This window comes from Mixophyes fleayi, chromosome 7, assembly GCF_038048845.1.
Source record: "Mixophyes fleayi isolate aMixFle1 chromosome 7, aMixFle1.hap1, whole genome shotgun sequence".
Lineage (NCBI taxonomy): Eukaryota > Metazoa > Chordata > Amphibia > Anura > Limnodynastidae > Mixophyes > Mixophyes fleayi.
This window is the reverse complement of record NC_134408.1, coordinates 49,655,244-49,681,867: the sequence shown is the minus strand read 5'-3', so window position 1 is coordinate 49,681,867 and position 26,624 is coordinate 49,655,244. Positions and strand designations below refer to the sequence as shown.

The 26,624-nt window shown below is 42.9% G+C and overlaps 1 protein-coding gene across 3 annotated transcripts in view; it reads left to right on the top strand.

Annotated features, from left to right (window-relative positions):
* DEXI (Dexi homolog) overlaps nucleotides 1-26,407 on the top strand; it is a 33,893-nt gene extending 7,486 nt beyond the window's left edge. For 2 of the 3 annotated variants that reach the window (XM_075179812.1, XM_075179813.1), the window contains exon 2: nucleotides 25,896-26,407. The gene's annotated coding sequence lies outside the window, so the exon portion shown is untranslated. The remainder of the gene's footprint in view (nucleotides 1-25,895) is intronic. The other variant, XM_075179814.1, reaches the window with a different exon arrangement.
* Nucleotides 26,408-26,624: the final 217 nt, after the last annotated feature.

Genomic DNA, 26,624 nt, shown 5'->3' with positions numbered 1-26,624 from the left:
ATCGCTCGGCATAAAAAGTTGGTCGAAATTTCTGTAGTGTGTACCCAGTTTTAGTAGAAAAATATCTTCCATCACAATCACAGCTTTGTCAGAACTGATAAGCTCCTGATACTTTTACATGTATGTTTTGTGTATGTTATTAGTAGGTTTTTTTTTTATATAAGCAAATACGTACTTTAGGTTTGTTGGTCCTTTTATTTTTTATTTTTGTATATTAAGCTTATGTTTATAATTTTGTTTGTGTATTTTTTACACTTTTTAAAACTTGTATGTGTTCCAAACCCTCATCCATCAGTGTAACTAAATTTAATGTACATTCTAGGAACTGAAAATTTAAGGGCTTGCTTCCAGAAGAAAGCAGGTTATTATAGACAGCACTGTCAACTGCAGGAAAAACATGAAATAACTTTCAGTTTTCTTGGGAGAGTACACTGAAAACAATTGATAATTCCCCGTTAGCTCTCTAGAGCTCGTTTTTGTTGTTGGAGAAAACTGACATCTATTTTGACTCTGTTGCCACAGATAAGGCAGTGCATTATTAGGTTATGATCGGGACTTTTCGATCGCTTGTTTTTTAAGGTAGGTTGTGAGTTTTCTGAAGCCTGTTGAGAACTTGCAGTGGCCATATGGGTTACTGCTCTGTCTGTATTACCTAGTATTATTTTATTATTGTATTTGTTCACAATTGTAAAGTGCTATGGAATTTTGATGATACTATATAAATAAATGTTGATGATTTATGGTAGCCACATACAGGCCAATCATGCCACTCAATCCAAGTGCCATGATCAATGTTGATTTTGGCCACACATGCAGGTGATAAAATTGCACATTATCTGACCATTGGGGCAGAGCATATGTTCAAATCTGGTGTTACCTTACCAATTTGTCAGCAGATGATGGAACCTACACAGATTACCTTCCAGAGTGTTATAAATTTAACGGAATTTGGATGAATTCAAGTAATCAATATATATGTGCTTATACTTTTAATAGTTCATACAAGTTAATATTCTGCAGGGAATAATAATCTGTTCGATTGAGGCCTTACAAAGAAAGAGATAAGACACATTCTTCGTGTTTGTCTGTACCAGGAGTTTAGATTGAAGTAGGTGTGTAATGGGCCCCTCCAAAGACAAATTCCATATAGGGGGTAGTGCTAAAACACACTCTGTGTTACTAAAACTTTGCCCAGCAACAGTAAAGGTATAGAATGGCGGTTCCCAAAGTGTGCACCACGGCTCCCAGGGGTGCCGCGGCGCAGTCACTGGGGTGCTAGACATAGAAAAAAGAAAGAACACAGAAACTTACCAATCCGCGACGTCAGTGACAGCTGCGGGAGAGAGGAGGCTGCTGGGTCCCGGCGCCGCGCGGATTGGTAAGTTTCTGTGATCTTTCTTTATTATATGGCTGGTGCGGGGCAGAGGAGGGGGACAGAGAGCAGAGGAGGGGGACAGAGGGCAGAGGAGGGGGACAGAGCAGAGGAGGGGGACAGAGGGCAGAGGAGGAGGACAGAGGGCAGAGGAGGAGGACAGAGAGCAGAGGAGGAGGACAGAAGAGGGGGGCAGAGGAGGGGGACAGGGCGGAGGAGGAGGGCAGAGGAGGGTGGCAGAGGGCAGAGGAGGGGGACAGAGAGCAGAGGAGGAGGACAGATGGCAGAGGAGGGGGACAGCGTGGCAGAGGAGGGGGACGGCGTGACAGAGGGCAGAGGAGGGGGACGGCGTGACATAGGGCAGAGGAGGGGGACGGCGTGACAGAGGGCAGAGGAGGGGGGGACGTGGCAGAGGAGGGGGACGGCGTGACAGGGCAGAGGAGGGGGGCGGCGTGACAGAGGGCAGAGGAGGGGGACGGCGTGACAGAGGGCAGTGTGCCTGGATGCAGAGGGGGCAGTGTGCCTGGATGCAGAGGGGGCAGTGTGCCTGGATGCAGAGGGGGCAGTGTGACCCAACTACTTCTAAAACAGGACTGCTCAGTAACTATTTTGGAGGGGTGCCTTGAAAAAATTTGGAGACTAAGGGTGCCGCGAACTGCAAAAGTTTGGGAACCACTGCCATAGACTACAGAAAGTGTTGAGAAGTTCAGAGTTGGGATAGTTATAATGCACAGATCCCCCCATCCTGGCTTCAATACTCAGGGATATCCTCATTTAAAGTCAATATTTACATAGAAATGTTGAAAATATATGAATTTTAATAATTGTAAATAAATAATTTACATACAATTTTACAAAACAATTTTATAATAAGTATATAAAACTAAATTTACCCCCAAAATGAAGACTTGTGCCACTGGCAATTAAGGTTGAAGACATATAAAAAAAGAAACATTTCTGGAACAAAACTGTTTCTTCGATAAAATTCATCCTGATTAGATTGAAAATACTGGTGATGATAGACTTCATCAACTGATCTATTGTTTTTATACCGATGGGTCAACTTGTCGGGGTTTTGCATATGTTATCAGGGATAAGGCAAATGTCACATATTTCTTTTTAACTCTTCCCCACAATTTGACAGTCAAATGTGTTACCATTTGTAGCACCAAGCATGCAAAGTGATGGTTAAAAAGATAAAGTCAATAACGCTAGCACCACCTCTAATGTTGACAAAGAATGCTAAAATGCTGTCGCCATAGACTAACATCAGAACGAAAGCATAAATACTTGCATAGAATATGCGAATCAGCTATTCCAGACAATCCATTACTAACAGACCGACACAGATCCAATACTGAGTGTTACTACAGATTTTCAAGGTCTCTCTTGGCTAATGGTAGTGTCACATGGGCTGAAAACCCATTTATCAGCTAAAACAAATGCACCATTCCCTGCCTATAACAATCTAAGTACATTATTGACTCAAGTCACGCACTACATCTTTCTCTTAACTGGAAAACTCTACCCTAAAGTAAAAAAAAGTGTAAAAACAAGGGAAAAATAGAAGTAAAAAACGTAATACCTTCAGTAAGGTACACAAAATAGTCAGGTAAATTGCGAAATTGGCTACACTGTCTTTTTTTTCCTTTATATTTATGTGCTGACAAGAAATGACTATTGGTACATAAATGTACAGAGAGCTGCATACAATCACAATAAGAACAACCACTGTAGTGATCAAAGAATCTATAAATCCAAAATGCAAATTGATTAATATAAAAGAGCATTAGCAGAACCAAATATAGCCATTTATTGCTTTTATTAAGGGGCAGGCATATTTCTACTAGAGATGGTCACTGACCCCCGTGTTTTGGTTTTGGATTCGGTTTTGGATCTGGATTACCGTCGTGTTTTGGTTTTGGTTTTGCAAAACCGCCATTGCGTGTTTTGGTTTTGGTTTTGTTGTTGGAAAATCAATGTTTTTGGGCCTAAAATAACCCAATTTAGTGCTTCAACTGTTTTAGAGATAAGTAATCTAATTGTAGAGGTAATAAATCATCCAAAAAACAGCTTAATTCTTCGTTGGTAGGCCTTCATTTATTCTACACACAAAACAGATTGTCTTCCTCTCCATCTATGCATATTGGCAATGCAGCCATCGTCTTTGGATGTATATTACACCCTACACTTATAGTTAAATATGTAAAGAAATGGAAAAAGGCAGTTTGCTTTCTGTCTCTATAGGCCCCCCTCCACTTGTTTAAAAAAACAAAAAATTCAGCCGTTATAGACTGTACAATATTAATTGAAATGGACAAAGCCAGTTTGGGGTCACTCTGTCTATGAACCCTACCCTTAAGGATAAATTGCCCAAACAGCAGCCTTTCAAGACGGTACGTGATATGGAAATGCCACAAGTCCCTTTCCTCTTTGGGGGTAGATTGCACCCTACACTTACATAGAAAGTTTTAAAAAGATGTTATCGTCATCATCTTCAGCTTCATCCTCACCCTCATCAGTGTGTACGTCATCATCACAGACTATCAATTCATCGCCGCTTGAATCCGCCATTAGAGAAGTCAGTGCTTGGATGGTGAAGGCCTTCCTCGTGGAAGATGTAGTTCATTTTTATAAACATCATTTTCTCCACATTTTTGGGAAGTAACCTTCTACGGCGATCACTGACTAAGTTCCCTGCTGTGCTGAACACTCGTTCAGAGTACACACTGGAGGGTGGGCAGCTTAGATATTGCAAAGCAAGTTTGTACATGGGTTTCCAAATGGCCTGCTTGTCTTCCCAGTAAGGAAAGGGACTGTTTGACATTTCCATATCAACTACCTCTTGAAAGTAATCCTCCACCATCCTTTGCATGTTTATACTCGTATTGGATGGAGTTATGGGCAACTTGACACATTTTTTTGAAAAATCCTTCAAACCAGCCCAGATGTTAAATTGTTCTGGTCTGCCCCCTGCGTCTTCCCTGCTTCTTTTTGGGTAATTTAATTTTTTACGAGCAGCAGCAGCTTGAGAAAGTGAAGGAGGACACGTTGTGAAGCCGAGGCTCAGTTCAGTGGCCAACTTGCTGAGCAATAGCTCCTTGCAAAAGTTCACAAGACTCAATGTAGGTTTTAAACCTTGGATCAAGCACAGTGGCCAAAACGTACTGATCCGAGTTCAAGATCTTAATAACTCGAGGATCATTGTGAAGCGAATTAAGTACTTGATCGACAAGGCCAACATACTTTGCTGAATTGCTTGCTTTCAGCTCCTCCTTCATTTTCTCAAGCTGCTTTTCCAATAGTCTAATTAAAAGAATGACTTGGCTCAAACTAGCAGAGTCTGCACTCACCTCAAACGTCACAACTTCAAATGGTTTCAGCACCTTGCACAGGACTGAAAGGATTCCCCACTGTGCAAGAGTGAAATACATCCCCCCTCCTTTCCCAATGTCATGGCTTGTGCAATATGCTTGGATGGCTTTGCGCTGTTCCTCCATCCTCTGAAGCATGTACGGGGTGGAATTCCACCTAGTTTACCACCTCTTGCTTAAGTTGGTGGCAGGGCAAGTTAAACTGCTCTTGGAGCTGCTGTAATCTCCTACATGCTGTGGCTGAATGCCTGAAATGGCCTGAAATTTTACGAGCCCCTGAAAGCATCTCCTGCACCTCACGGTTATTTCGTAGGAAGCTCTGCACCACCAAGTTGATGGTGTGAGCAAAACAGGGAATATGTTGGAAATCACCCAGCTGTAATGTTCGACTATATTGTTGGCGTTATCAGAAATAACATACCCTGGGGAGAGTCCGAGTGGTATAAGCCATGCATCAATCACATCTCTCAGTTTGCGTAACAAATTGTCAGCCGTATGCCTGTTAGTGAAGCCAGTGATACAAAGAGTGGCCTGCCTGTGACAAATGTTACGTAGTAGTGTACATGCTGCTGCTGGTGAAGGTAAATGACCAACCCAGTGGGCTGTCACAGTCATATAAGTCTTTGGTTTGGCCACTTCCACTTGTCCACATATCTGTGGCAGAATGGCATTTTTCAGCACAATCTCTACATTTTTTACACACTTTTTGGTATAGTTGTGGAATTGCTTTACGGGAGAAATGGTGTCGCGATGGAATTCTGTAACGCGGACTCAAAACCTCAATTAATTGTGAAAAACCAGCTGCGTTTATTGTGGAGATTGGACGCAGATCTAACACTAACATTGCAGCCATGGCGTCTGTGATTCGCTTGGCGACTGGGTGACTGCTGTCATATTTGCTTCCCCTCGCAAATGATTGTTTCACAGTTAATTGCTGAAATGTAGCAACAGCAGCAGCAGTGGGACTAACGCTTTCTTCAGAGGAATCAATAATAGTGCAGGAGTCATACAGCCTTAAGTGGGATGCCGGGCTAACTCCGAGCGCTACTGAGGATATTGATGAGGATGGTGTGGTGGGTGTATTTTGTAGCCATCGGGATGTCGGTGAGCGGAGGGTCTTAGCTGATGATGGAGTGCTTGTATTTTTTGGGGAAGAACTTTCAGCTTTTCCCAACACTTTGCCATGAACTCTCGTTAAATGGCATAACATAGATGAGATTCCAAGATGGTTAAGGTCCCTCCATCGACTGACTGTGGCTTGACATACACTACAAATGGCTATACAATTGTTGTCTGGATTTGGGTAGAAATAATTCCACACATAAGAAGTGGATTTTTTTGTTTTATGCCCAGGCATGACAATGGCCTTTTTCTTGTCACGTGCCAGAACTGCTGCCACTGGTGCAGGACTTACACAAACAACCTCATCCTCATCAACATCCTCATTAGCGCCCTCGTCTCCTTTATAAATCTCCCCCTCATCCTCTTCTTTTTTTTTTTTTTTTAAAGTATATTTTATTGACAATTTTACAGTTACAACAGCATACAGGTTAGACTGTAAAACAAACATTTTGTTAATAAAAGTAAACTAACAAGAACATGTTATAATGTTAAATATCAAATGAATTGAAGGAAGAAAAAAAGGGAGACAGAAAGAGAAGAAAAGGACAAGGGGGGGAGGGAAACTCAGCCTAGAATCCTGTCGCCAGCTAAGTGTTCAGAAAATCCTTTTGCAATCGAGGTCATAATATCTTTCTTTTCATTTAACTAAGACTTTGACTTTGATCGGTCCCTGGTTGATCCGTTCCATAGGTAGCCAGCCAAGGTTGCCAGGTAGTTTGAAATTTAATGGGTTTATCATTTATTATACTAGTAATATGCTCACAACGATAAGTCTGCCATATTCTGCTTATGATTTCAGTTAAGGTGGGGGGTTCTGCTTTTTTCCAGTTTGCTGCCACTGCAGTTTTAGCTGCGTTAAGAATATGGCCCGCAAGCGCTGCTGTATGTTTATCAGTGTCTGGGACAGTTCTATGTAGGAGTGTATAAGAGGGGCAGGGGGGCAATTGTAGCCTAGTGACTCTGTGTATTAGATTGTGAACTTTTTACCAGAATCCCACCATCTTAGGGCATCACCACCATATGTGATGGAAGGAGCCCTCTTGCCCACAGCTCCTCCAACATAAGTTAGAGGAATCGGGATAAATGGCTTTTAGGCGAGTGGGAACCAAATACCACCTATACAGCAATTTATAAGCGTTCTCCTTGGTTTTCACACATATAGAGCTCTTGGCGACACATGCTCTAATCCTAGCCCATTCCTCTACCTCCAATACCTCTCCAAGGTCTTCCTCCCACTTAAGCTCATACCGATCCTTGTCAGGTTGACAAAATGCCACCAGGATGCTGTAAAATGTCGAGAGTAAGCCAGTAGGGAGGGATTTCCTTACGCAGAAGGATTCTAAGGGTGTAAGATAGCAAATTGTTTTAAGTGCAGGAATTGAATGATATAGGTGCCTTAGCTGTAGGTATTGGTAAAATCGGTTATGTGGGATACCGTGACGAAGTTGGAGGTCCGCAAACTCAGGAACAATACCTAAGCGGGCTACGTCTCTCAAAAACCTGAATCCACATGATGACCAGAGCTGATAAAAGGATTGTTGCTGTCCAGGAGGGAAATCAGGGTTATTCCATAATGGAAACATAATTTCATGGTGCGTTACCAAGTGGAATGTTTGGGTACAGTAGTCCCATATCTGGAGGGAGAAACGAGTAGTGGGTGGAAGTGAAGAGAGAGGCGGGCGGTGTTTGATCGACCCTCATCCTCTTCTAATTCCAAAGTGGCATCCTCAATTTGGGTATCACTGGCTACACTCGGGCTATTAAGGCACACATCAGCAGAATGCTCACGATTAGACATCCCACTGTTGATTGGACTCTCCACAGGGATTGTTGTCATTTGTGAATCAGAGCAAACATTATCCTCTAATGCCTTACTGTTATCTTGCAGCTCGGCTTTGACGCGTAACAATAGTTGTGCACCAACTGTAGGCTCAGTAACTTTTTGGGATCTGCCATTAATAGCCAAAGGTGAAGGCCTCATTCTCTCTTTGCCACTGCGTGTGTAGAATGGCATGTTGGCAATTTTTTTTTATCGGCACTTAACTTTTGCTCAGTAACACTTCTTTTTCGCTTCAACACAGTAAATTTTGTTTTTTTATTTTGTTTTTTGGACTCATTTCGAAACACTCTGCAGTTTGACATCGCCTTGCCCAGATGCTGTACTGGGAACACTAACATCAGGACTGGTGACAGAACCTGGTTGCTCATTCTGATCAAATGTGGACTGGTTTGAATCCATTCAAAATTATTTCGTAGATACTGCTGACAGATATGACTTTTGACAGCCAGAAATATTTATGTACAATTATGGGGGACACCCCAAAAGCACTGAGGAGTGCTAAAAATTATTTCGTAGATACTGCTGACAGATATGACTTTTGACAGCCAGAAATATTTATGTACAATTATGGGGGACACCCCAAAAGCACTGCGGAGTGCCAAATATTACAAAAATAAAATAAACCTCTATCCTCCTCTCTTCTCTAGCGATTTTTGTTACAGCAATTGGAATAAGAATATTGTATTCTCTGTCCCTGCTCTAATCAGCCTGTGACTACACCCTGCTCTCTCCCTCTGTCAAATGGCCATGGATTGCTGTGGAGGCAGGTATTTATAATCTTGAAGTATCTCGAGAACCGAGCCACGAGATCCGACGACGTCACGATGACGTTCGGCCTCGATTTGGATTCGAAGCGGGCGGGAGAGTGCCGAGCTACTCAGCTCGGTACTCGGATACCCAAATTTCGGGTGGGTTCGGTTCTCGGGGGAACCGGACCCGCCCATCTCTAATTTCTACACACATCCAGTGACTCTGCAAAATCCAGAAATTTGGCCTAACAGAAAAATGTCTGAATCTGTGTCTAATTTGGCCATATGCATATCATAATTATAGTCGACTATGCAGATAACAGATTTCAATATTTCTTGCCCACTTTGTGTGGTTTGTGGAGACCTAATCAGACTAATGTATTTTAAACCAGCAAACTGCTGCACAAAAAAATATAGCAGTGCAGCATTAAAGCTGTTCATTTCTGTTTTGTGTCATGATATCCCTGTTTTTATGGACTCATACAAGATTGCAGAATGAGTTATTGTTTGCTGAAGATGATGATGACTTCCCCGAACAAAGACAGATTAGTCAAGTTTTCCACATGGTATGCAGTGTGTCCACAATCATGCACCTGGTATGTAAATATGTGATGATATTGTTCTCTCTGACACCCATGTTACTGTTACCTGAGCTACTATCCTTCATGAAACATCAGCAGACTGAGCAATCACTATACTGTCTTCCCAACATGATTTAACAATCACATATATATTATATATATACTGTCCAGATGCATAGCATTTGATCATGTTAGGACTGACCAGTATGGAAAGACATTGGCATGAGTCGGTCATCTTAACATATATTATGGAACTAACACCCCCTATTTATAATACAGAAAAGTAGTTAGTACATCATTAATTATGTCTTTGGAGAGTGCAGAGTCTCCCTGATTTATATATATATATATATATATATATATATATATATATATATATATATATTTTCTTTTATTTATAAGGTGCCAAAAAAGGTCTGCATCGCTGTACATGACATTTACAGTATTAACAAACAAACAGTTATTGTGCTGATGTTGCTTCCTGAGGCAGTTTATAACTCAGAAGCAAGTGCTGCAACCAAGGACAGACAATTTTTTACGCACTATGTGCTACACCTTCTGAGCTGAGGTAAGGCAGACCGGAAGACCGGGTTCCGTCATCGATCAGTCGGCGGAGACATAACAGTTATCAGTGCAACCCGTTTAATCGCATTCTCTTTGCAAAGTGACATCCTAATGGAAAGAGGACACTGATTAGTGTTAGTCGAAGATCTCTGCCATATGGTCTGATAATGAAGAGAATGTGACCTGATCGTGTTGCTGTATGGAATATTACTGCAGATAAGCGAAAAAGCTTTTATTTCTGGTACGCATACACCTATACAGATTTGGATTGGGTGACCCATAATATATGCTGAGGGGCCTATTATCCATTTTATCCCTGGTTTACTCCCATTGGCTCACTTGGGTGTTGCATTATGGTCCCTGGTTTCCTTATTCACCGGTGTTAAAGTCCCACTTTGGATTCATGTATGATTCCATTTATATTATTGTACTACACTATTGTGCGCCTCCTCCTCCATCTTTTCTTTACATATATATATATATATATATATATTTTCTTTTATTTATAAGGTGCCAAAAGAGGTCTGCATCGCTGTACATGACATTTACAGTATTAACAAACAAACAGTTATTGTGCTGATGTTGCTTCCTGAGGCAGTTTATAACTCAGAAGCAAGTGCTGCAACCAAGGACAGACAATTTTTTACGCACTATGTGCTACACACTTGGCAGTATCATTGAGTGGGCTTGTGTGGTTTGAGCTGTTATTGCTCCTAGATGTTACCACTTCACAATAACAGCATTTACAGTTGATCAGGGCAAAAATTTGACGAAATGACTTGTTGGAAAGGTGGAATCCTATGCTGGTACCACAATGAAAGTCAATGAACTCTTCAGTACAACTCACTCTACTACTAATGTTTGTGTATCGAGATTACATGGCTGTATGCTTGATGTTATACACCTGTTAGCAATAGTTGGGGCTGGAATAGTCAAACACTTAAGGTAGTGTGTTAGAACAAGAGGTTTAAAACACCACTAAGGTAGTAGATATAAACATGCTTAGGATAGATATGAAGGTATCCTACATTTCAAATAAAACTAAGGATCAAGAAAGGTCAGATTTTTTTAGGAATAATTATAGGCAGACTATTCATGCCATATGATTTTTATGTCAAAACCACACCTGTGCTGAAACATCCACTTTCAGCATACTTTGCATCCATAACTTTGTGCACCAGGTGAGGGACCTTGTGATCCACACATGCACAACATATGCAGGACTTCCTGGTCACCGTTTGCAGTGTCTCTCAGGAGGCATCTAACCTCTTCCCGAGGTCTGAGAGACAGAGGAAACTGCCTAGAAGCCTTTTATCAACACCTTGCAGGTACAAATTCTGATTACCAGCACTTGTTCAGGTAATTTATAAGACCCGGAAATAGGCTTTATGTAAGCCTTTCCCTCTCCAGATAAAACTCAGGGGCCCATACCATCTTTTCCGAAGGATGAAGACAACTTTGGGAAGCTCCATTCCAAACACAAACAATCTCCATGGGGCTGTAGTGCACATAAGAGAGACAGTCTGGGACACATAACTGCCATCTGTCACTTTCCTAGAGATTCTGTCACAATACGAATGACAGGTATATAAAAGGGATGTCATATGCTTTTCCAAGCTTAACTGTTTTAACATATATTTCTAATGGGCTTTTGCACTTTAGACATGACTTGGATCACTATTTAAATTTAAAGATATCAAATATCTCACACAAGGTAATCCAGGAATCAAACACTTAAATGTATAACAGGAACCTTGAACTGCAACTATTACTTCATTCACAACCATGTTACCTAAGCTCAGTCATAGAACAAATGCAAATAGGGACGAAAGTAAACTAATTGGACATATGTATGCCAAGGAAAAACAGTAGAAAGTAAGAGAAAATTGCTGAGATTAGATGATACTTGTTACAACGATGTATTATTGGAAAAAGCTTTCCTTTAGGTATGACAGTCAAAATAACATATTGGCCCACAGATAAACCCAAAGCTGTTGTATGGATTTCAGGAACAAAATCCAGCACAACACAATATAACATGTCCTAAAGGTAAAATAGCTGGAAAGTCGACAATCTTTAGGATCAACGAAGTCATATACTGCCAAGATAGGAATAAAGTCAAAGGTTACGAATATGAAAGTTAGAACATCAGCAGGCTATGAATTGCAGTACACAGTGATTTGTAAATATAACTTGAATTGGAACTGAAAACAGTTAACAAGAATCAAGAACCAGGAAGTCGCATAACCACAACCAGTTTGATTTACTAACCACAAACGTGCACTTGCAACCAGTTTAATGGGGAAGTACATAGATGTGCAGACTAAAGTGGCTTTGTCTACGAGTGTGCATAAAGTTATACCAGCTGATGGGAGGAGTTGGGTGTAGCCAGGATTTTCTTTGCTGAGTAAACGTTAGGTTTATGAGTGCACCTTATTTTGCACCAACATGCAAAAACAAGCTTTCATTTTGTAGGACATTATTTAAATGAGATCCAGTGGTGGACTGTAGGGGCTGGGTGTTCCCTAGAAAAAGGATTTGATTTCCCTTCCACCTAAGAGTGGCAGAGATTGGGTCTTACTATACATTTAATAGTACACATTTTGCACCTGCCATGGCATTTCTAAAGGCAATGTGACCAATAAAAGAAAAAGCTTCAAATGTACTTAAATGACACATGTAATAAGAACAGTGCCAATTTCCTGCACTCTCATAATCAGTTTAAGACATAAATTAAGATAAATATAGCACTTACTTAGGAGAAAAACTGAAATGCTTAATTTTTAAATGACTAAATGTGTTTGTCATAAAATAGTGGGTTGAACTACTGATATTTCATGAGTAGTTCCAAGAACTGAAAAGTGATTAGGCACCTTGAAATGATCTGGACAGACAAGTAGGCTAATTTGCCCAATAAATAAGCATTGTGGATCCACACTTTCTAGAAATGGTTATGTTAAGTGATAGTGAATGGCAACCCATCAGACCCAATTTCAATTTTCAATGAGGTTAGACAAGGTTGCCCATTATCATTCCTGGTCTTCACCCTGTTTATCTGTTTAGAGACTCCTTATAGACATTAATCAGTAGTTCACAGAGTAAAGGTGGGAGGAAGTCAATTAAAAATCTCTCTTTTTGCAATGACATTCTCCTATCTCTCACCCAACCTCAAAACACTTTTCCTACTCTTTATAACTTGATAAACGTATATATGGTACCTATCCATTGTTAGACTCCGCACCGCCGCTGCAGGGAGTGTCAAATCATATTGGTTGTTGAACCTGTTGAGTTCCCGTGAGATTCCCGACACCCCCCAATCATACCCTCTCCCCTTCCTCAAATTTTTTCTAAATATTTGAAATTACTGGAAGACCCAATTCAAGCTCTCCTTTGATCCCATTATGGAACAACCCAGATTTCTCTCAGGGAAATTACCTGATTGTCCAGAGACACTGGGGATCTCTGCAGGACATTCAGAAGAGACTCCACTCCTTCAAACCTTTGTTCTTTTAATTTCTTTTCCACAAGTCTCATTTCCACTCACATCAAAGAAACTGTATATAAAATCTACCACAGGTTGTATTATACTGATAGACTATCCTAAATGTTTCCTACAGCTAGCTCCAATTGCTGGAGTGAGTGTGGCCACAAAAGAACTAGGTATCATATATGGTGGACATGTCCTTGTATAGTTCCTTCTTGGGGCAGGGCACACTCCATTATCAATACATTGCTAGAACTACAAATACCAAAAGATCCCTGGTGCTTTCTACTCTCTAAACCACCAAGGGATGTTAGCGTGCCCAGCAAAAAATTAGTCTCTCACTTACTGGCAGCAGCTAAAGGACTAATTGCTAAAAAATTTAAGCGATCAACACAGCCTTCCATATCAGTCTTTAAAAAGTATATCTGGCACATTACATGCCTGGAAAAAATAACATTCTTTATACACAATAAATAACATACATTTGATGAAATTTGGGCTCATTGGTTATTTACATAGGAAGGTAAGCCCCCTAGTCATACGTACTATAAAAATCTACCTCCCCTCTTTAGGATCCCCTACAAAGCAGAACTGGAACCTCTATCACAGCATCTAAGGAACTATTTTTTTTTCTATTTTGAAGGAAGCTAACCTTAAGATTATAGTGTATGTCTCAGTCAATGTTATACAATCACATGTACTCTACCTCGCACCTCCTGTCTCTTTTACCCTATTTATATCCTTCCCCTACCCCCCCCCCCTTTATATTTTACTATTATAAACACTATTTTAAAAAATAACCAGAAGTTATGTTACAGTTTTGTATTATAAAATACTGTTTATCTGTTGTGTTTGTACCATTTCTTCAATATAAAAATTAATTGAAAAAAATGGTTGTGTGGGAGAGCACAGTGTTCAGCCAAAAAAAGTACAATCTAATACAAGTAATGAGAATAACTATCAGTTTGCAAGAGATGTTGTGGATCAGTAGTATTCTGAAATGGAGAGGTGGGTGTAGACAAAATGACCAGATCTAGGGCTGCCAACTACTGTTTGTTGGCTCAGATATTTGAAAAATAAGCACAGGCTGTACACAAAGATAGCAGATCTCCATGTGCTGTAAGTGCTGGCCACAAACACTCCAATATTGTAGCAAATATTCAAATATTTGGCCAAATATCAAAGTATATGTGGCTCCAAAATGAGCTCGATAACGATCTTGTCGATGTCGGACATGTTAGTAAATGCCTTCTGTTATAGCTTCATTTTTACCAATCATTTTGAAGTCAAAGACATAAGCCACGTGATCCAAGTGTTCATTTGTTTATTTCATGCAAGCATGGGTGTAGCACTCTAACGAGTCTGAACGAGAAACAATGCATTTGAACAATCTTCTATACCAGTGATTCCCAAACTTTTGCAGTTCGCTGCACCCTTAGAGTCTCCATAATTTTTTCAAGGCACCCCTCCAAAATAATTACTGAGCAGTTCTGTTTTAGAAGTAGTTGGGTCAAAAAAATGTAATAAGTATTTAGGTTAGGACAGAAATACTTATTTAGTTGTATATAAAAATGCCCCCTCTGCATCCAGACACTCTGCCCCCTCTGCATCCAGACACACTGCCCCCTCTGCATCCAGACACTCTGCCCCCTCTGCATCCAGACACTCTGCCCTCTCTGCATCCAGACACTCTGCCCCCTCTGCATCCAGACACTCTGCCCCCTCTGCATCCAGACACACTGCCCCCTCTGCATCCAGACACTCTGCCCCCTCTGCATCCAGACACTCTGCCCCCTCTGCATCCAGACACACTGCCCCCTCTGCATCCAGACACACTGCCCCCTCTGCATCCAGACACACTGCCCCCTCTGCATCCAGACACTCTGCCCCCTCTGCATCCAGACACTCAGCCCTCTCTGCATCCAGACACACTGCTCCCTCTGCATCCAGTCCCTCTGCCCTCTCTCACGCTGTCCCCTCTGCCACGCTGCCCCCTCTGCCCTCTAACGCTGCCCCCCACATTGCTACCTCTGCCCTCTTTCACTCTGTCCATCTCCTCTGCCCTCTGACGCTGCCCCCTCACGATGCCCCTCTCCTCTGCCCTCTGTCACGCTGTCCCCCTCCTCTGCCCTCTGTCACGATCCCTCTCACTCTGCCCCCTCTGCCGCGACCAGCCAGAGAAAAAACATACCAATCTGCGCGGCGCCGAGACCCTGCATTCTCCTCTCTCACGCAGCTTGTCACTGAATGTCGATATTCAGTGACACACTGCCCCCTCTGCATCCAGACACTCTGCCCCCTCTGCATCCAGACACATTGCCCCCTCTGCTTCCAGACACATTGCCCCCTCTGCATCCAGACACTCTGCCCCCTCTGCATCCAGACACTCTGCCCCCTCTGCATATCTGCATACAGACACTCTGCCCCCTCTCCATCCAGACACTCTGCCCCCTCTGCATCCAGACACTCTGCCTCCTCTGCATCCAGACACTCTGCCCCCTCTGCATCCAGACACTCTGCCCCCTCTGCATCCAGACACTGCCTCCTCTGCCCTCTTTCACGCTGTCCATCTCCTCTGCCCTCTGACGCTGCCCCCTCACGCTGCCCCCTCTGCCCTCTCTCACGCTGTCACCCTCCTCTGCCCTCTGTCACGCTGTCCCCTCCTCTGCCCTCTGTCACACTCTCTCTCACTCTGCCCCCTCTGCCGTGGCCAGCCAGAGAAAAAACAAACAATACAAAAACTTACCAATCCGCACGGCGGCGGGACCCAGCATTCTCCTCTCTCATGCAGCTTGTCACTGAATGTTTGTTTTTTCTCTGGCTTGCCAACGGCACCCCTGTGACAGCATAATGTACGGGTTCCCAAAGGGTGCGCCGCGGCTCCCAGGGATGCATGCTTTTATCTCAACAATTTCCATGCTGCTCACATCAGGGCTAAGTGTACATACACACAGGGTTCACCAAGTAAGCTGTTCAGTATGAGAGGTAGTTGATGTTGGTAATCTGTAGCTGCAGGTAGCAGGCAGTTTATAGTAGTTTTATAGACTTAATTCAGGAATGAGTACTTTGAGGCATGTATGTGTATTTATTCTTAATGCAGGGAATCTGAACATATGTAGAGTTGAACTGTTGTTTGCATGGTTAGGGAGGCTCTGCATATGTGCAACTGGATGAGTTATGCCATTTTTGTAAGTGCTTGGTGGGTGTGACGAAATGTAGTTTTTCTAATTGTTATTTTATGTTGAATTTATGTATAATACTGTGAATACTGTATGTAACCTTTCAAAGTGTATTGTGACCTGAGTCTGACCTCGGAAAGTGTCAATGGTCTTGTGAAAGTAGCCTGGCCCAGATATCTCTGAGTAGTTTGTGTATGCAGAGGAGTTAGACTTAGCCAAGCCGAACAAATGAGCAGAGGTGAGACTTTAAGGTCCGGTGGACATTCTGATCTCAGCTCACTTCGAAAGTCCTGTGTCACTCACCGGACTGTTATCTAACTTGTTGGCCATCTTTCACTCTATCAGCATTTATCACCTCTGGCCGATTGTCAATATTGTGATAGATTTCTCTCATTGGACTTGTTAGCTTTAGTTTATTGGGATAACATTACCTTTGTTTGCTTATCCTATAGTTTATGTTTCATTACCTCTTCTGACCGGACAAGTGTTGTAACCATCATCATAGATATCTACGCTCTCCTGGGTATCTTCCTATTGTTATTATTGTCTATTTTATAGTTAGCTGTATACCGTTGCTCTGCTGCACTCTCTTGAGAGCCACGACCTGCGCAGTGACGCTGCGAAACCCAAACCCTCTTGCGGGGGTCCCTGGAGAAGACCAGTCACTGCGTTAGACTCCGCGCCTTGAGAGTAGTGATAACAACTAGCAGAGCATTGGGTCAAGAACTCTAGCGACCGTGACATCCTGTGACATTTGGGAGATCAATCTGTCTTTTTTGACAGCTAAAATCCTAAGGCGGGTGTGAAGAGCCAACAAGAAATGGTTTAAAATCTTCTGCCTTAGACATCAGATTGTGCATTTCATGAGGGGTCTATCAAGACTGAAATGTCCCATCCTGGGGCTTGGCTTGGGAGCGGACTCTAATGGCCGCACTTCACTAAAGTTCCTGCAAACGGGTGTCTCTGAAAGCTTTGCACCTCAGCACAGAGCTATTTCTGGTACTTGCCGACAGCGGAAGAGCCCTAGTGCGTAGTGGACCCCCTTTTTGCCATCTGGAGGGCGGAGTTCCCTGGAAACAGAGCTCATTTGGCAACCTCCCATCTGACTGCCGCAGACAGTGAGATCCATGTGCCCGGCCGCATAGTCCCTAGATGTGACGGAACCCTGGTGTCGTCACCCTGTGAGCGCTGGAACTTTTATATTCTCCTGGTCGCTACCTGCAGAGAACAGGTGCTGATACTTGGGGCCACAGGGATCTCGGAGCCGCGTCCTTTCCCGCCGCAGTGAACCAGGCGCCATCTTGACCCATTATTTCCGGCTCCAGGCCGGGAAATGGAACAGTGCCCTCTGTTACGCTGCTAGCTGTGCGGCTCAGTATATGGGGAGATTGCCTTCAGAGTAGCCTGTGATATACAAGGGACTAGTTTCAACACTTTATTTGCTCCCCCTTCATAGCACAGGAGTCACAGCTCTGCCATTCAACTGGCTACAAAAGTCTTCTATACAGATTTCACAGTGCATTGGATACCAGGCTCACAAGGGTTAATCTCCCTCCTGCATGTCCTGTCGCCCATCTACAGTGTACAAATAGCTCAGCACTGCCACCTCGTGGTCGAACTTTATACTCTACCAGTATTCTCATTTTTCAGACAAACGGTGCCTGTGTGATAATGAAGTGCCCGTCCTAAGCTGAAAGCATCTATAGCTCCTAACATTACTGACTCCCTTTCAAGGTTGGCTTGACCAGCGCTCCCCTGCTACAATCTCACTATTGCACAGATAGTTCCTCAGTACCACTTTTGTTCCCAAAGAATTGCTGACAGGCTTTAATATACTACTTTTGACTCCTCGCTACGTAAAGCAAAATAGTATAACTAACCTGGAGAGTAACTGCTCGCTGCACCGAGCATCCAACATATAATGTGGGCCCTTCTGATCTGGACTGTAGCCGCACGGCGTCACTGGAGACTAGAGGGTTAATCCCCATTCTCGGTAGCTGCTGTTGTTTTCAATCCTCTGTTCTGCTCCCTCCTGGCACCTGGTGTCTGCAGCCGCAGCCCATCAAGTAATCTGGTCATTCAGAACAGAACGTCAAGTGCTCCTGCTACCCATTTCATTGCAACCATTCGCACCTGATCTTTCCCTTAACTAGAAAGCACTAACTACTCTAAGCAGAGGCATCGACCCACTATTCCTGCAACATTGACTTATTGTAAGAATACAACTGACCGGTAATGACTACTAGAACAAAACGAACCTCCTCAATGGACGCCTCTAACTTCTTTGACAGAAGCAAAAAAACACACTAAACTGCAGGCAACTGCCATGTCTCAACAGCAACCAGACTGTTTGCCGGGCTCGGACACGACGGGAGAGGAAGAAATTCCCTCTGCTATGAGACATTTAATCAGCTCATTGGTTCAAGATATCAAGGCAACATGTCATAATGAGCCGCGACAAGCAATTTCAGAGTTTCGCAAAGATATCAGCGACTGCACTGATGCTTTAGAGACCAAGACGGATGAGATCTGTAAATCCTTAGCGGAAAACACAAGAACTCTCATCATTGCGCTCTGACATCGTATCTCTGGAGAAATGTGAGGATATTGAAAATAGAGCTCGCAGGAATAACATCCTTCTCAAAAATATACCTGAAAGTGGACGCACTGGCTCTCCCAGGCTTGCTGCTAGGCTTCTTTAAGACTATTAACGGATGCTACGGATGCTGAACTTCTCTTAGACAGAGCACACAGATCGTTGCGCCCTAGATCTGCTCCAGGTCAGCAACCTAGATATGTCATCCTCCGTATGCACTTCTACCACATAAAGGAGAAAATCATGCAGGCCACAAGGAACCGCTACTCCATCCCATATATCCAACTATTTGCGGACCTGGCTCCTCTCACCATTCAAAAACGCCGGGAGCTGAAAGACATCACAAAAGCTCTGCGTCAGCATGGATATCGCTAAAGATGGTGCTTTCCTTTCCAGCTTCAAGTTTTAACGGAAACTAGGCCTCTCTGCAAAGACCCCAGCAGAAGGCGCTTTAATTCTGGAAAAGTTAGGATTGTCCTCTGGCTCTGCACCTTCTACAGATGTACCAGCGGCAGCACGAACCCCGCGGGCCCCACCATGGGCCGAATTGAACATGCCCTGAACATGTCAGAGTGTGTAATCCCTAATTATTGATCTTTTCATGTTAATACAGAACTGAGAATTTCTGGAGAACATTGGACATAGCCCCGGCTGTCAATGGCTCACCCCAAGTTGGCCTTTAATACTTGCTCTCCTTTGCTCATTTGTTCTTTCTACCCCCCTCCCTTTCTCTTTCCTAACAGGTACGAACATAGCATAACCACGGTCTTTACATAAACTGATAAGACGTATTCTGTTAATGCTGCCTGGAGAAGTCACTTCTACTTATCTTCTACCCACATTTTTAATGCCATAAAGGGACGCCACCTAACCTCGAGAATGCAGTTCAGCCTTCTGCCTGTATTACATGTTCTATGGACAATCCTACTATGGTGAAGTCTATCTTTTATGATTATTTTGCCATACTAGCTGTCCAAGTTTGCATTGCTCTTGTACAAAAAAAATAAATTCTACGGTTTATATCTGTTTTTTTATGAGAATATTTTTATACGTTAATATTGTATGTATGTATTCTAATCACATTGGTTGATGCCCCCGCCTCCCTTGCCCCTACTACCCGGACTTAACTTACATTATTCCACCCCCCCCTTTATCTTCGCCCCCTGGGTCGAGCTACCGTAGGCCGGATACACCATGGCCGGCCTGCATTTTCCCTCCCTGACAGGTTGCAGACAACTTACTCTTGCCTCTCTCCCACTGCTCTCAATCCCTCCCTCCTTCACCCTTCATCATGTGTCCACTGACCATAATACGCATCCCTGGTTCTATAATTTTGTACAAGAGCCACAGACTCAGAGGAGCCCCCTAACGACGCATTCCAAATTCCCCTCACAACATGTCGCTTCAGCTATTGACAGTTAATGTTAAGAGGTTGAACACCCCCCAAAAGCGTTCCATACTAATGGCCGCATTAAAAAAGACACATGCAGACATAGGGCTAGATTTACTAAGCTGCGGGTTTGAAAAAGTGGGGATGTTGCCTATAGCAACCAATCAGATTCTAGCTTTCATTTACTTAATACCTTCTACAAAATGATAACTAGAATCTGATCGGTTGCTATAGGCAACATCCCCACTTTTTCAAACCTGCAGCTTAGTAAATCTAGCCCACAGTCTTCCTCCAAGTTACACACCTTACCCAACCACACACAACATTCCAGGGGAAACTCTTTTCTCAAACATTTTTTGCCTCCGCTACATCCAAACACCGAGGAGTAGCTATTCTTGTACGACCATCTGTGGCGCTGGTGGTACACCACTTGACGGCAGACCCAGATGGCCGGTTCCTCATTTTGGTAGTTGCTATGCTCCAAACAATGGCCAGATCCTCTTCCTTCAAAAGCTACTTAGTCTTGTCAATAAACAAGCTAAGGGCCACTTGCTGATGGGAGGTGACTTCAATATGACGATAGACCCCATTCTGGATAGGTCTCCATCGGCTATAGCCTCCCAACAACCTCAAACACACTCTACCCGACTAGCCAAGCGATTCACTCAATTACTTAGACAACATTCTCTTTTAGATGCGTGGAGGGTGATTAATGGCACCGATAGAGGATATACGTTTTACTCGCACCCTCACAACATATACACTCGAATAGACTATTTTTTGATAGACACACAGCTAGCAACCAAACTTCTTAGAGCTGAAGTCCATTCATTCACCTGGACGGACCATATGGGTGTATCTCTTCAATTAGGTGTAGCAAACCTCCCCAAGCAAAGTCTGACGTGGAGGCTAGACAATACTCTTACTCAATCCCACGACATGCTCAGAACTAACGGAGGCTCTAAATGATTTCTTTACTTTAAATGAGACCCCTTATATGTCACCATCCACAGTTTGTGAGGCACATAAAGTTACAATCCGAGGGCGACTTATCAGTATAGCCGCTGCTCAACACAGAGAGGAAAGGGAGCAGATATCCACATTAGAAATCAGACTCATTTCCCTTCTCACTCAACATCAGGGTTTACTAGATCCGTTACACTTACAGGAACTGACGGTAGTGAGGGGCCAGCTCAGTGCGGTCTTATCAAAAAAAAAACAGCTCGCAATCTTAAGTGAACCCAACAACTCTTCTACGAGATGAGAGATAAGGCGGATTGCCTCCTGGCCTGGGGGCTATGGGAGAGACGTACATGTAATGTGATTTCATCTATCAAAAATCCACAAGGAAAAACAACATATAACCAGAGTTTGATAATAAAAGAATTTAAAGCATATTACTCATCGCTGTACAACTTAGACGCCTCAGTCCCGCCGCCCCCTGATTTGGAGGAAAGGAATGCCTATTTACACTCCTGCCATCTCCCACAGCTTTCTGAAACAGATTCAATTTATTAGCTTGAACATAACAGAGGAAGAAACCATCATAGCTTTACGTAGCATGAAGATGGCTTCCGCACCGGGCCCGGATGGCTTTCCACCCAAGTATTGCAAAAAATTTGCAGACGTTCTTGGCCCTAAGCTTACCACATGGTTTAACTCTATCCTTGACAGAACCTCCTTTGACCCGGCGACTACCCGAGCCCGGATCACGGTAATTCCAAAAGTGGGCAAAGATCCTTCCCTCTGTAGTAGCTACCGTCCCATTTCATTACTAAATGTTGATATATGCCAAAATTCTTGCGAATAGGGTAAATTCAGTGCTCCCTAGATTAGTACAGACCAAGTCTGGGCCGACAGGCTGCAGATAATACTAGGCGGACCCTAGACCTCATTCAACACATTAACGAAAGCAAGCAGCCCTCTCTCTTTCTATCTCTAGATGCCGAGAAGGCGTCTGACTGTGTTGGCTGGCCCTTCATGATGCAGGCCTTATCTGCTTACGGTTTCCAAGATCACTTCCTCAAGGGGGTTTCAGCTTTGTATTACAACCCTGCTGCTTCTGTTCAGGTGAATGGATGTTCCTCCTCATCTTTCCCTATCCGAAACGGGACTCGACAGGGGTGTCTCATTTCCCCCCTTCTATTTGCATTGGTTATGGAACCCATGGCTATGAAAATAGTCTTGAATCCCAATATTATCGGCATACAGTTGTCTTCTAACACTCACAAGATAGCTCTCTATGCAGACGACATTCTCTTTAAACTCACTAGCCCTTTAACTACGCTCCCCATTCTATTTCAAGAGCTTGACACTTTCTCTGCAATTTTAAATTTTAAATAAACACAGCCAACACAGATATCCTAGATTTTCATATTCCCCTTTAGTTGAAGCAGCTCCTAGAATTGAATTTCCCTTTTCACTGGAACTCCGACCACATAAGATATCTGGGTATAGCACTCACCAAAAAGGTGGAAAGTGTCTATCAAGCCAACTACCCTCCACTCATAGCTTGTATAAAAAAAAGACCTAGGGGTATATTTACTAAACTGCGGGATTGAAAAAGTGGAGATGTTGCCTACTGCAACCAATCAGATTCTAGCTGTCATTTTGTAGAGTGCACTAAATAAATCTGATTGGTTGGCATAGGCAACATCTCCACTTTTTCAAATCCAGTTTAGTAAATCTAGCCCCTAGTGTCATGGGATAAACTTATGATATCTTAGGTGGGGTGGATTACATCAGTGAAAATTAATTTACTACCATGGCTATTATACCTCTTTCACACCCTCCCTATTAGAGTCCCCCCCCCAACTTTGAAAATGTAATAAACCTCTATAATGCGATTCATATGGTCAAATAAGAGAACTAGGATTTTTGCCCGTATTTAGCAACGCCCTTCCACGGAAGGTGGTCTTGGCATCCCCAATCTTCACAACTACTATTACGCTGCCTAGTTGGCCCAGTGTGTGCAATGGCACTCCCCTCCTGGAACCAGGATTTGGGTGGACATAGAGCCGGATTTACTGGGTGGCTCACCGGTTTGCTCTGTCCTTTGGCTCCCAACCACACAACGTCCAACCCATGTCCGAACCCACCCAGTTATGGCCCTATCGCTTTCAATTTGGTCCCGATGCAATAGATCAGCGTCTTTCTCCCACTACTTCGATTTTGATACCCCTATGGTCCAATCCTGGTTTCACACCCGGATTATCGCGCTCCATGTATACAAAATGGGCAGGTGAGGGCAAACTACTACTACTCAGTCATATTACCAAGACTACAATATTCCCGCAATTCTCGGAGTTAGCGGACCGTTGTGGATTTTTGATGGGACAGTTCCATCAATGCCTGCAGGTTAGGCATTACCGTCAAATGGTCAAAGCTCAGCTTTCATCCAGACCGTCCACTGCATTTGAGAATCTGTGTATCTCAGGTCCATCCTCGAAAGGTCTTATTTCTGTAGTGTATAATACCCTACTTCCCACTACCTCGGAGGTTAAAGATGGCTTCCAGATGCAATGGGAAACGGACTTAGGGACCACGCTAGACCAGGAAGAATGGTCGGACATTTATGAATGGACAGCACGCTGCTCCATAAATGTCTGCATCAAAGAAAACACCAATAAACTGCTTCATAGATGGTATTATCTTCCTTCGAGACTACAAGCTATATATCCACAGACAAGTGCTGCCTGCTGGAGAAATTGTGGTCAAACAGGAACCTTTTTTCATATTTGGTGGGACTGCCCCAAAATACGCCCATACTGGACAGCAGTCCTCGCGTTAGCTTCAGCAATTATTGATATTCCTATACTCTCCGACCCGAAACATGTTTTTCTAGCACTGGCTCTCCCAGACCTCACTAATTCTACTCAAAACTCCTCCGAAATATCATTAGCGCGGCTACATGTCAAATAGCTGCCTCCTGGAAAAGCCCCACACCACCAACACTCACAATGGTCTGTAGCCGAATCTGGCACACTTACCAGATGGAACACATCACCAGTATACCGAGGGGCTCCTCCGTGTCCTTCTATAAAGTCTGGCCCCTATGGGCTTCATATCATAACCAACCTTTTCTTCAATTCTAGTAGAAATCGGGCGTGGAATAGAAACACTAGGCAAGTTTAATCCTTTTCTACCTGATGCGTGAACCTTCAATTCCCCATCCCTCCCCACATTCCCTTCCTCTCACTCTTCTTCTTTCTGCCACCTTATTCCCCTCCATCACTTTATAGTTTAAAGTGTTAAAAATGACATCATAGCACCAGATAGATACACAGTTAACTTCCAATTGCAAAAGTACTGTGAGAGATTATTTTATACACTGCTATGTCTTAAAATGTATATCGTGTTGCTGATGTACCTCTCAAGATCTTGTAATGCTTTTTCAGTGTAAGATGTTTCAAATAAAAAGTATTAAAAAAAAAAAGTCCCATCCTTTTCAATTGCTTTCCCTCACACACAGCCAGTCTACCTCGTAAGTAGTACTCTGATTTTATTTCCTATTTTATTTTCTGAAACTCTTTTGTGCAACATATTGTATGTCGTTATTATTCATTTTTGTTAATAAGCCTTGGAAATATTTTTAGGATTTAAATATTTAATCTAGTGTGTTCTCCATGATTCTTTGTGAACTTATGAAGCCCAGGGAGGCTCATTCTACATGTGTATGTTATTTAAGTGTGAAACATTAATAAGTGGTTCTGGTGAACATAAGGACACCATAATAAATTCTTTGGGGTGGCAGAAAAGGTGTATTCATTGTTACTTAACTAAGGTAACACCAATCACAACCAGATGTTCAGATTGCTGTATCTGAGACAGTCTGGGGTGTTTGTGACAGTGGGTGTCTGTGTTTCATTAATGGCTGTGCGTTTTAAGGCAGTGGGTGCAATTGGTGGCCTGTGTGCATATGGGTGGTGCATGTATTTGTAAATGCAAATGGGAGCTGTGTGTGATTGGGGGCACTTATGTGATTTGGTGGCCTTTCTGAGTGTGGCTAAGGTACTTTGTATAGGCTTTACATGAGTCATTGGCATGGTATGTGTTTACATGTGTGAGATATTTGTGTTGTCGTCTGCTGCATGTTTATCATTTGTATGAGGTTATGTGGTCCCAAGCATTCAGCATATTGGTGGTTACATATACAGAGGTGGTACTGCAAAGCTGCCCAAACATACAGAAAATAAACAGATACTAAGAATTACATCAAGCTTACACAACAAATCTTATTGCACACTGCTGTCCAACCCCTCTATATTAGCCTCTCTGAGCTTGGAGAATCATGGGAGCCAAGATTCTGGGGAGTGATGTTGAGGGGTGGGGTTTTTTCTAAAATGTGTTCTCCTTTAAACAGTTACATGTACTACCTGCAGCTGAAATTGGCAATATTGTATTCTCGAGTCCCAGTTCCCTCTTTTGTAGCTTTGTCTTCTTGTGTTCGGAGCCCTAAAAATAGTAATGAGGACTGTAATCAGTGCTCTAACTTTACAGTAATTTAGATAATATATGATTCTGCTTATTTCATCATTCTGACTTGGAAGTTGTTATTATCCAAGTATCTGCTGATCACACAAAACATAGAATGCCAGTTCATTGTAACCTGCATATAGCTAATCCCCTTTCTCTTGTTCCCCAGTTTAGGAACCACTTCTTGACTTGAATGGACTATGAGGAGAATCTTGATAAAGCTGGAAAAATGAAGACATGCTCTTGAAGTTAAAATGGGATTAAACTACATGTTCTGAGTCATAGAAGTCACAACAATGCCATTGTGTGAAGGAGTTATTCTGAATTTGGCCTTCAGCTATGAGGGCAATAAGGAAATACATTTCAGGGCTTTCTTCAAAATCTATTTACCTGACAGTGCGTAGCCTCTCCAGAAACTGAAGCAATAGCGGGTAAAATATTTCAGGCTATGTTTACTAAACGCTGTAATGCCATAAGGTATGTTGTAACCCAGTGACTGAAATATTATATAGTGTGCCTTACAGTGTGGCATATTATTATAAACATGGCTGCACATTGCAGATCCATGGAAAAGGGGTAGCTGTGGACTTTTGCTCTGCACGTCACAATTAAACAAGTTAACAAGTTACAATTAACTGTTTCTAATGTATTCCAGGTTGGATTACACAGTCAGAAATCAAACTTGCTTAATGTTTTGGTTGTATCCAATTGATGCTAAACAACTGTGAAACCATCACCTCTTGGGCGATATTCAATTATAATTTGCAGCTGCACGGGTCCTAGTACCGCAAGATCGTGGATTTCTGCGCTATCGTAATGACGCTTTATATGCGAATTGTATTTGAATACCCCCCCCCCCCTTTGGAGTATTCCACTCATTCAAGAAGGACCAGTACCC